The sequence below is a fragment of the Anthonomus grandis genome, chromosome 1 (genome assembly GCF_022605725.1).
Source record: "Anthonomus grandis grandis chromosome 1, icAntGran1.3, whole genome shotgun sequence".
NCBI lineage: Eukaryota > Metazoa > Arthropoda > Insecta > Coleoptera > Curculionidae > Anthonomus > Anthonomus grandis.
The window spans coordinates 51,471,037-51,483,708 of record NC_065546.1 but is presented as its reverse complement, the minus strand read 5'-3'; the positions used below and the strand labels follow the sequence as shown (position 1 = coordinate 51,483,708).

At 30.4% G+C, this 12,672-nt stretch overlaps 1 protein-coding gene across 4 annotated transcripts in view; it reads left to right on the top strand.

Moving 5' to 3' along the window:
• LOC126739140 (furin-like protease 2) overlaps positions 1-12,672 on the top strand; it is a 969,288-nt gene that overhangs the window by 14,130 nt on the left and 942,486 nt on the right. The gene's annotated exons all lie outside the window — the stretch shown is intronic.

Sequence of the window (12,672 nt, the reverse complement as noted above, 5' to 3'; positions counted from 1 at the left end):
AAAACACTATTCATTATCTGAATGTAATAACAGGTCTACATCTTCAGTATCTTCTTCATCGTCATCTGCCATACTTGTCTCTGGTAACTGTTCTTCTGGCTTTTCCGCTAATGTCTTCTTTTTTTCTATTGGAATAGCCGCCTTACTACCAGAACTTTTCTGTTTTTTACGTTTTTCTTTGCCCTTTCCTTCATATTCAATATTATTATAGAATTCGTGATATATTGGAGGAATAAACTCCAATAAGGATTGTAAGTTTTTCCACTTAGCTTCTTTTATTTTTAGAGAGCCCTTTCGTTTAGCAAAGAAAATGCATTTTTGAAGTTTAAATTTGGCCTACCTGTTGTTTTGCAAGGACAGAGACATGTATAAAATAGCACCATTGGATCCAATAATGATTTGTGTTTAAAAGAAAATGTCTCGTACTGAATTTCCTTCCATCTGATTACATGATTATCAATATCATTTTTAGGGTCACTTATAATTTGGTTTAATTAAGCAAAACTATAAAAGTTTTCCCTTTTCATCTCATGGACTGGACTGTACTGTATAATTTTTTAGAGGATTGTTGTATGACGGTCATCCAGTGTTCTGGTATAAAAATTTGCGGTATTTTACGTTAAACCTTTTGAATAATACCAAAATCCTAGTCACACTCCATAAACGTATGTCCGGGCTCCAAAAATTTGTGATGAATCTTTTGAATTTTAGTAGATTTTACCAGAAACATAAATAATTTTGTTATATTTTTATTTTTATTTTGTCCACCACAGGAATCACTATAAGCTATTATTTTAGTGATAGTTGGAGGTAGAACTTCATTGATAAAATGAATTAAACATGAATCAATTTCTTGTGATCCTCTCGATGCAACTGTCTCGTTCCAAACATACATAGGCGATTTTCCAGTTACCAGGTTATGTACACAGAAGTTATAAGTCCAGAATTGCCTAAGATAAAAAACTTTTGAGGTGGTTATAAGTGGAGTGGGTAAGGCTTGCTGGAGATCAAAGCACACCACATATGTGTCAGCAGAATCTTTATTTTCCAGAATATCTGACTTTTTCACAGCCAATGCCTTCTCAGCTTTTCTATGATGAAGGTCCTGTTGTACTTTTACCTCCTTGATCTTAATTTCGTCTTTAGAATGTTTAATAATATTTGCATAGCTATCACACCTACTGCACGTGTCGGAATTAGGGCGGTGGAATCTGAAATTAAATTCTGTATTAAATATGCATCTGTAATAAGATTCTTTCACAGGAGTAGCATTGCCCTCTATGCAATACTCTTTGTACAAACTATACATTTTTTTTAAATTCAGGTCTGATGCCAGATATCGGGTGTTTACATTTGATTTCCTTGAGTAATGGTATGTGTACTTAGGAAACATTTGGATATTTTCCATTACTAATTTTCGACGTGCAGGTTCCATTTTTTTGCCAGGACCTATACCTCTCTTGTCCTTGGCGCATACGCGATTTATATCCGTTATTGCACAAACCGTTGTAAACCTTTTGTTACTTATGTCAAGGGTTTTGAGAAAAAATATCTTACACACTCGCTTATGTCGAAGGTATTTTTCAGTACTAAACTGCTTGTTAGTAGCAGCATTGTTTCGTTTTCTTTGAACGTCCTTTTTCCTTATGCATGAAGAAATAAAACCAATTTGTAGATTGTAATCGGCCAATGCATAAAACTGTTGAAATATTTCTTGTCTGTCATCTTCAGAAATATTTGTGCTACACTTGTATCTGCAAGTGTGTTCATAGAACTTAACACTACGCTGGATATGTGGCCTATTTTTATGACCAATATACGCTTTTCCTCAATTTCTAAGCGATTTTTTTACCTTAATATTCCAGGCACTTTCATTTCGCTTTCTTTTTCTACTTAATTTCTTTCTTTGAAGAGCGTCACTGGGTCCAGCTACATCTTTATTGGAGGCGTCACTATCTAAATCAGAAAACACTGCACTGTTATCTGAAAATAAAAATCATTATTTTATTACACATTTGCAAAATATTTTATTTACCTGTTACTTGAGTGTATCTTTCTGCTAAATCAACATCATCATTGGAAGTATCACTTTCAGGTATGTAATCGCTGTCTTCATCGGTGGCAAATGGATCGGAATGTTCGTCTAAAAAATTAACCATATAATTAACCAATAACTATAATAAAAATTATACTAAAAACTATAATAATAATAAAAATTAACCAATACGTTATGTTATATATACATAAACTATAAAAGCCACAGGTCTGCGAAAAAGCAGTTATTTTAAAGTGTTACCTGTTAAAAAAAAACATAACCTAAAAGTTTGTTTACCTTGTGAAATTTCGTTTTCCATACTTTTTTAATGTAATTTAGAAAGGCAGCACTTAATACTCATGCACTCAAACGTTTTTGTGTATAAAATATAACAACACCAGGTAGAAACCATAAAAAACAGACAATATAGTTTTTAAACATTCGACGTTATTGGTACACAAAGTTATTATTTCACCTGAGTGGTTTAAGTTGGAATAAAATGGGTACAAGTGCAGTTGCACCTCTTTTATTTTGAACAAAGTTCCGCTTTTAGATACATAGTATTTCTACTCACTAATAGATGGCGGCACAAGTTTGAAAATCACTTGTATCTCTTTTGTACCAAACAAATGTGAACTTAAGGTAGTAATCTAAGTACTTATCTCAGATTTCGTTAAAATTGTACTTATACCCCTTTTATTCTAAACGCCTCAATTAATGACGTTTAAACTGGACCACCCTGTATAAAATTTCATTGTCCTTTAAGAACAGAGTTACTCTTAGCAACTCTAACAATCCTTAACAAACAACTTAAGTATTAAACTGGACTATCTTTAACATACTAAATATTCTAAAATTATTTTATTTTTCATAATTACCATTTATATAATATTAGTAAAAGGTCAGCAAGTTTTTAGATAAGTTACGTTATTATTGCAACCTTAAACTATTAATTAAATTGTTGTGCAACATTTTGCTAATTTTATGTAAATAAACCTAATTTCATATAAAACTAGTATTTCTTGATAATATTTGTAATATAAGAATTAGTTTATAAATAATTGAATAAATGCATCTGTTCTTACCTATCATATATATCTGTTTATTTAATTTGCCTACAGAAGCCAGTAGGATACAAGGGTCTTGCAAAACTGTCTTTTTTCGTCTAGAGTTATTTAAAACTAAAAGTGTATATGTTATTCCAAATAAAGTTTAAGAAGATTTAGGAAAGCAGTTTAAGTTTAGTGTTAAAAAGGTAATCATTTAAAGTCTAAACATCATTCACTATAGGAAGAAAATATAAAACATTTAAAATAAATATGTTTTTTAATGAAATTTTTTGTATAAGTTTTTAAAAGCAAGTAAAGCTTAATTATTAAGTCTCTATATTAATACAAAAACTACAATATTATGCAAAAACTTAACAAACAAAACTTATGAAGGCCACAAGAATGGCTGAAACATACATAATACATACTACGACTAAAATAACATTAATATAGCTTTTGTATCAATATGAACAGTAATCTGACAAAAAAAAACTTTTTTTTAAATCATATGTGTACAAATTAAAAAAAAAACAAAATTTAAAATTACAATCATAGCGGAAAGAAACATAATTAGATAAGTAAAAATACTATTGCAAGTGTTTTACAAGAATTTTTATTTTATATGGTTAGTATTTTTAGTACCAATAATTTAAAAGCTGTTTAATTTTTAGATAAAAAAATTTGTTTCCAAGTACAATATGTAAAACCTTTCTTTGAACAAACGTTTTTACATTCATTATGTTAAGTTAATCGTGTTGATAATAAATTTTAAATTCTTCAAGGCATACTTTGTCGTATCCTGCACAATTTTTGCTACTAGTGTGGTGAGAGCCGGTATTAGTTGCATGACTTGCATTGACATGATTTACATTGCATTGACTATGCGTGCAACATATGCACAATATGTAAAGGCAACATGCTGATCGGGAAACATAATAAAAGCATCTATGATAAAATGTGGTTTGAACATCTGCAACGTCGCAGAAGCTATAAACTCTAGCGAGAGCACCATAAGAAGATTGTGATGTAGATTTAAATAGACCGGTTATGTAAGAGAAAGACGTACTGGTGTATAAAGAGCTACAGCACCTATAGATGATAAACTTATTCGCCTTCAGATAATACGATACCCTAATATTACCCTGCCATCTAAGAAGTTGTCTTCAAAATGTTCATGATATTGGTTTCACTGCTCAGGCAATAAGGAATAGGTAAATTAAAAACAATTTATTTACCAGACGTTTTATTAGAGCTCTAGTGGAAATCGCGCAAGGATGTTTGTATGAGTCGAAGAACATCAGAATTGCAAGAGTGTGAATGGGCATGCACTCTTCTTAGCAATGTATTAAGGTTTGGTTCATGTATTGATTCAAGAAGGCTAATAACACAGCGAATACTTAAGAACAAGGCTCGTTTAACACTTCAAGTCTTTCAAGAAGTTGATAGATACCAATGCGGAACTTGATGGTTTGGGCTGGAGTTTCTTGGGAGATTGAAGAGGTTTTTAAACAACAGAATACCGGAATCAAAGTCACACGTGAAACACGTTCATCAACGTGTTACAAAATTTTATAGGTATGGACAGTAATACATGCGCGCATTTTGCCAGGAGCTGCTAGAAACTTTTTCGATCAGCATAATATTCAGGTATTGAAATGGCCTGCGTAGTGCATAATATCCTAATATAAATGCCATCTTTTAGGATATGTTGAAAAGGCGAGTTTTATAATCAAGGAACAATATTCGAGATAACGAAAGAAATGCTGAACTGCAATAACTGCACAAGCAATTACTAATTAAGTAAAGCGATATTAACAATTGAATTAGTAACATTCCAAGTTAAATAATCTGTTAACAAGGACTAGTTTTTTTATTAACTTTTCTTTAAAGTTTGTTATTTCGAATTTTTAATAATTTCATTCTTCCAACTTACTGTCATAAATTATTAATCCCCCGATTCAGATGTGTTTAATTTTAATATTTTTGAAATAAATTTTTAAATTTTCATTTATATTAATTCTCTTTGAATACATTTGTCCCATAGACCATTTTGATGCATGTGTTATTTTACGCGAATTATGCATCTAACTTACTGTAACTAACTCTGGCTTTTTGTAAAATAACAAAAAAATTAAATCAATATTTGATAAACCATCAAACATCTACAGCAATTAAGCTTGAAGTAAAATTTAATTGGACAGAATTGTCTAGATCAAAACCAATATAATTTACATAAATATTTAAGCGTAATTATTATGCAAAACGAGATGGCTTGTCGAAGATGCCAGTGCATCGAGTTGAAATTTGCAATAACGTAAATTGTTAGCTCATAATATAATATATATATATGTTCAAATTATTGGCATTTTGCAATATATTCGTAATTTATATTTGCTTTAAAGTTATAATTAATATAAAAAAAACATCAAAGTCATAATTTATAAACTTAAAAAGTTATAGAAAATACGTACATTTTATGAATTAAAACATATAGTGATTTAAATAAAACTATATAGGGTCGTCAATGATAATTTATTTCTTTGATCTGACCGATCTTTAGGAATTTTTATGTGTTACACTTAATATATACCAACAGTTTCGAATAGTAATATTTTTTATAGAGCACGGTCCGAAGTAACTATAGAATGAATTTTTGATAAACAAAAATAATCTTTTCTTTAATAAATAGGACATTTTCAACCTTACCGCACTAATATTCAACGTTTCCTTACAACGTCAATTTTTATGTTGTGCTAATTTGTAATATACATTTTCATAATATATTGAGACAATACTTCAAAACAACGTCAGAAGGCTGTTCCTTAGATTGTAGTGGAAGATGGAGGAAAACGCTAGGCACAGAGGCTCATTAACGAATATTTACCAGATACGAATAATCAATATGACGAATATTTTGTGTAAAGATCTCCATTCATTTATATATCTATTGCCATTAAAACAACTTAGTCTTTTGTTCTCTACATGGATTTATTGTAAATTATATAATTGGACTCTATCTAGGTCTTAATACTTTTTAAATTTTAATAGTCATATTAGAAGGACTTTTATGATGGTAACAGAGTTTCAATATACAGAAATACCTAAATATGTCGTATGAAAGCGGATTTGTATCCCTTATAAACTCTTATACTCGGATTAAAAATAATTCTAATTGTGTATTGATGATCGCATATTCATTAAAAGTAAGACTATTGAAAAAGAAAATTTATCTGGAATTATTATTTGGCTTACTAAGTCAGTGTTTCTAAATGGTCTACTTAAGATAATTCCAAAACTAACAGTTATTTGAGGACAGATCTCAAAAATCTAGAAGGCCATAAATATTCCACTAATAAGACGGCAACTCAAGGTCTTTTTTGGCGTTTAAAGTACTATGGTTTCACAAAAAAAAATCTTTTTTATTTGTCCAAAATATACACATAAAATACAGTTATACAAGTAATACAGAAATAATCTTATCAATTCTTCGAAAAAGGACAAATAAGGAAAGCATCGCGATTATAAAAAACCGATACACAGATACATGCAACACCACAAAGATGTCGATATATCTGCGGGATGCTACCCGTTAAAAGTATAAATATGCTATTTTCAGAAATATAAAAGTGTCTAATACAAAAATCTTATACTTATATAAATTAAAACCTAAGTCTACATAAAACCTAAACTAAACCTAGATTTACAATAAAACAAAATAAAATAGAATAAAATCCTAAAAACTTTGATGTATGAACACACGGAGTAATCAGTTTTCTTAAATTATTTCACTTAAAAAGCTAAAAGAAACCGTAGATGCACGCAATTTGTATTGTATTAATTAGAAATCTATAATAGATTTAATCAAAGCAATAACCTGACACAGATCAATTTAATCACATATTTAATCAGATACACATTCAATTAAAAAATAGTGGAGGGATTCAGTTTTTATTTTTTATAAAAGAATTATTTGTACTTATAATGATGTAACAATGAAAAAAAAAATTAAAATATATAAATCACAAGGTATTTCCTTGTTTGGTCAATAAGTTACTTTTAACGCTATAAATATATGTAAATGTATATGTTTGTGTTTATATTTCGTTCGCTAGTTGCTAGTTCATTCCATAACTTAATAGCGTACTGAATGGTAAATACGTAACTGAATGATTTTTGGAAATTCGCAGTTTAATACTATTATGCGACACGGGTCTTCAGAAAATTAGTACTTATGTTTTATACAAATAGTGGTAATAGTTTTATGGCCCATACCCAGTTTCTCTATTTTATCGTGTTGTCGTATTGAATCTACTTCTAGCAGGACACTACAAACTATTTTTTTTAGTCGCTCTTGATATTGTTAATCTGTCAAAAATAAAAACAGCAAAAATCGCTTTGCTTTTGTATTCTATTTTATTCTATCATAATATTAATTAACACCTATATCCCTTAGAGTCCTTAGACAATAATATACAACATACTTCCCGGTAATGTACGGATACACATAAGGGACCATTCGGACGACCAGCGGCGAATTAAGCAAAGTGCTGCTACTATTCTGTCCAATTATCTATTCCAACGTAGCTAATGTAATTGCCACTACTCAATAGCATTAGGATCAATTTCTTTATAGCGCATTCTTTAATGTAATACAATTAATTTATGTTCTTTTGCTTATATAATACATCGTTCATTTTCATTTCTTTTAAATAAATTAAAACCACCTGCATATAGAAATAAATTTGTGAATATTCTTAAAAAACTCTTTAAAATTTGTTTTGAGGAAATGTTTTTCACGAAACATTCTAAGAATTTTGACTCAAAATGAACTGATGTAGAACCTACATTAATCGTAACTTAACGGAGATTAAGTCAATTTTCGCCATTCAAGATTCTGATAAAGCTTTTCGAGATATTCCAATAAGATCTTTTGTTTAGCTGTTTTCTCTTTAATTTTATTAAATGATAGTAAGAGTGAATCAAGAAATTTCTTAAAGTCAACTTTTTAGAGTGTTAAGTTAAATAATTTAGTATACGATGAGTTTTTCGTTTTGTTAATATTAACATGGTTATTTATAGAAATATCCGCCGATAGTCTTGTCGCTATAATTCTTTGAAGATCTTGAAATTGAGCGGTTTTAAAAGTATTTTAACCTTAAGAAATGCTATTTAACATCATACTATTAAAGTCCCCTATCAAAAACCTTAAAGTACTTGAACTCGCTCATTAGAAGAATAACAAGGTTAATTGGGTCGAAGAGTTCGAAAACCGTACAAGTCCAAAATTTGACATTTGTAAGTAAGATAGCCATTTTGTTTAAAATTTGTCTTTTCATTATACGTATATCGTTTGATAACCTAATGGACTTACACTCAATGTACTTATAATGCGCTTACACCCCAAGTACTGCTACTCAGGGATAAGTCAGGCTAGTAAATTTTAGCAACAAGTTGGGTTTAAATCAAAATAGCTGTTTTATTTTTTAGTTGCAAAAAAAAAATGCATGGAACAGTTTACTGAGAAAGAAAAAAAAAGTGTGTTAACTAATCTACTCAGCCGTACGACAAAAAATGAACAAGATACTTATTTACAAGGACTAATGAATGCTAAACAAATCGAGAGAAATCGCGTGAGAAGTGCGGAAAACAAACAAGAAAGAAAATCAAACTTTTCGTACTTTGTCTTAAAAGGCTCAAATAAAATTTCATATGCAAACAGGCATTTATAAGTCTTCATGCCATATGGCACTGGCAAGTTCAGCGCCTGAACACCCTACTTTTGGCAGGTAAATCACCAAACGATCTTAGAGGTAGGCATAATAATAGACCTCGTACATTATGCGATGAATGGACTCAAAAAATTAAAGAGCACATTCAGGCGTTTCCGGTCAAAGTTTCACATTATTCCTCCAAAACCGTACGTTATTTAGATGCATCTTTGACTGTAAAGAAAATGCATAGCTTTTTTGTCGAAAAATATCCACAGTTGGAAAACTTAGTTAAATACGAATTCTATTTAAAGTATTTAACGAAAACTTCAATTTGAAGTTCGGAAGACCCCAGGTTGATGTATGTTCGGAATGCGAAAGACATGGAACGAGTCTTAAAGATGTTAACCTTAACGATAACGCAAAGAGAGTGGTTGCAGCTGAACTAATAGTTAATAAAAGGCGGGCGAAAAAGTTTTATAACAAAATTAAAGAAGTGCAAACCCGTTGTACTGAACGACCAGAAGTGATGGAACTAGCCTTTGATTATAAACATGCCACTCCCGCATATTCCGGCCCAGGAAATATTTTATTACTTAGGCAGCTTTGGGTATTCGCATTCCAAATACACAACCTTAAGGATAATACTGGCCATTTTTATACTTACCATGAAGGTCAAGGTCAAAAGGGACCTAATGAAGTGTGTACATTTCTTAATGATTACATAATGAAAAATATACCCCCTGAAATCACTGAACTGCATTTATTTTCCGATGGATGTGCAGGGCAGAACCGAAACCAAACAATGGTTCGTTTCCTCTTAGCATTACAGGCAACCAAGGGATTTAACAAAATTTATCATTATTTTCCAGTAAGAGGCCATTCGTTTTTGCCGTGTGACCAGGATTTTGGCTGTGCAAAACGAAATTTTAAAAAACGTGATCGAATTTACACTCCAGAAGAATATGAGGACTTAATATTGACCTCCAGGAACAAGCAGCCATATACTGTGAAGCAGATCCGATACACTGATATTACTAATTTTAAGACCTGGTGGCCTGATTACTATAAAAAAACATGTAGTACTCGAGGTACCGGTGCTAAGAAGGAAACGTTTATTGTCAAACTATAGGCAGTTCCTGTATGAAAGTTCAAATCTAGGATATGTTAAAACGTGGGAATATATAGATGGTTTACACTCCCAAACTTTTAAATTGCTCGAAGAATATAAGAACAGCCCACCTCTGCCAAATAATAAGGCATATAAAGAACCTGTTCCGATTAATGAAAAAAAAAATTCTGGACATCAAGAAGGTAATGACTTATACCCAAGGTGAAGCATTGGAATTTTATTACCACATCACTTCATGGAAAACTACAAACGCTGAAAATGATGATTAAAATGATTGAGATATTAGTTTTCAAGTTGTATTTTTCCTCTGTATTGAATAAATATATAAAAAATCAATAAATGTTTACCTATATCTTTTTATATACAAAATTGAGTTCAAAAACCGTACAAATCCGTCCCCCCTTTTGACTGTCAAAAACTACCCTTAAAAACACATTGCCAACCATGAGATCTACAACTTTTCTATGCATGCCGATAGTCTATGCTAAGTAGTTTTAGCTTTAAAAGGTTTTTATTGATTTTCTCGAAACGGGGATTTTGGACATGTATGGTTTTCGAACTCACCGATTCAATTATAAAATACAAGATTTCTTATATGAGAACGATGTTGTATACTGATGCATCAGGAGTAACTTCACGATGCCTCTATAATGCAGTATTCCTAACATCTACAAGTTAACATTTTTATAACTCTGGTTGTAGCCTCACTAATGCTAGTGTCCATTTTAAACCTCAGGTTGATTAGCCTATTTACAAGCTTGTCTCTATTGTTTATCTTGATAATTTATGTTTTCAACAAAACTCTCACGTCACCTAAAAATTAAACAGTTGTTAAATAATCAAAAACTTACAAGTACCAAAAATCGACACCTAACTTCTTGTGCCTATCATGTTACCGCTAAACCTGTGTTTGAAAATACTTTTAAAAAGATTACATCTTATTAGTTTAGAAACCTGGATGACTATAGTTATTTCCTAACTTGCAGTTTTGATAGCGAACCCTCTTCTCAATAAAGCCAACAGCATACATACACCACAAAATCCCATTCACAATTGAACATGAGAATAGTGATATGATAAACTTCCAAGAGTTAAAATAAACTAGAATTCTTCCAGGTCTACAGGAAACCCATCCAAATTAAACATGTCATTCCTTCACCATCAAATCATCCTTCAGCAAAAAATATATTTCTCCCCCGAATGTTTCATGAACCGCCTAATCAACATACCTCATCTTTTACATAAGTTCACAAATTTTTTAAACATCCCTTAACAAATTGCTAACATTACAATTTATAAATCTAGTATCATCCAATTTGTAACTAAAAAATAATAGAATTTGATTTATTAAAAAAGTAGCATTTTAATTGTAAAACCTGTGATGCAGACATATTATATGAAACATGCAGATCTTTTAAAACCGGTATAAATGAATAATCAAAGAAATGTTTGATAACCCTCTTTACTTAAATATTCAAGTAAACTCGAAATTAAAATGCATTAGATGTATTGACCAAGGCCATAACTTACGATGGTTGTCATTTATTTACGATCTTAAGTAATATGACTAAATTTTAAATAATAAAAGCCCATAACATTGAATAGTAGAGGAAATGATTTTTACCGTAAAAATAACATAACTTTAAATTTTAATTGGCACATTAAAAAATAATGAGTCTATGATCAACTGTCTTGATAATTCCCGAGGCTGCCAATCTTTTTACGGTCTAATATCTGGAAATACGGTTTAAAAGAGGGTTGCCTTCCCTGTTAAAATATTGGTCCAAAATTTGCCTAATTTCACGGAAGATCGCCTTTTCGGGTAATACGTATATGGGCCTTATTGAATTTTAAGTAGTTTTATACAGTTATTTTCGAGGGGGCCTCGAAGGAAATACTTTTAGTATTAAATTTGATTTCCTAAATTACATTTTGAAGCAGAGGGTTTTATAAACGTTGGTATGATTTTATTTTCTTGTCTTTTAACATTTTTAATCTATATATAGAAGTGTGTTAAGAATAGATATTTAATGTTTTAGGTCAATCATTCAAATGTAAAATAATGATTTTTAGATAAGTGACCTATGACCTATTTTAAATGCCTAATAGTACTTATACAGGGTGTCTACTATAAAAACCGCCAAACTTTAAGAGGTGATTAAACATGTCATTTGCAACAAAAAATTCGTATAATATTTTTTCGAAAAGCTCTTAGTTCTTCTGGTATTTAACATTTTTTGATTTTATCAAATTTCTTTGTTTTTTTCATATAAACAAGAATATCTCCGTTATTCTTACCACCACATACAATTTAGATATAACATCTGAAAGAGAATTAAATTTGTTATAAGATGGGTATATTTAAGTTTTTGAGTAATTTTTTATACCGGGTGTTATCAGAAGTTAAATGTAACATTTGGGAAAAGTGCAAAATTCGTGGTATCTTCTTCGTTGTCGTTTTTCTAAAATTTGGTGAATAGGGACATGTTTTTTTTTCAGCAAAAACTACTGCATTTAATATGCTTTCCAATAATATACTTACTTTTATGATAGCTATTTGTTTTCAAAGCAATATCGTGGGCAAAAGAAATAAAACCACAAAAATTGAAAATTTTCAAATTTTATATTTTTTAATCTTTTAAGCACTAATGCGGTGAGTACTTGCAGATATATCTTCCCTAACAGAACAACTCCACAAATTTCCATTGGAGAAGCCGTAAACAAATATAATTTTCCTTCTTTTGTAAA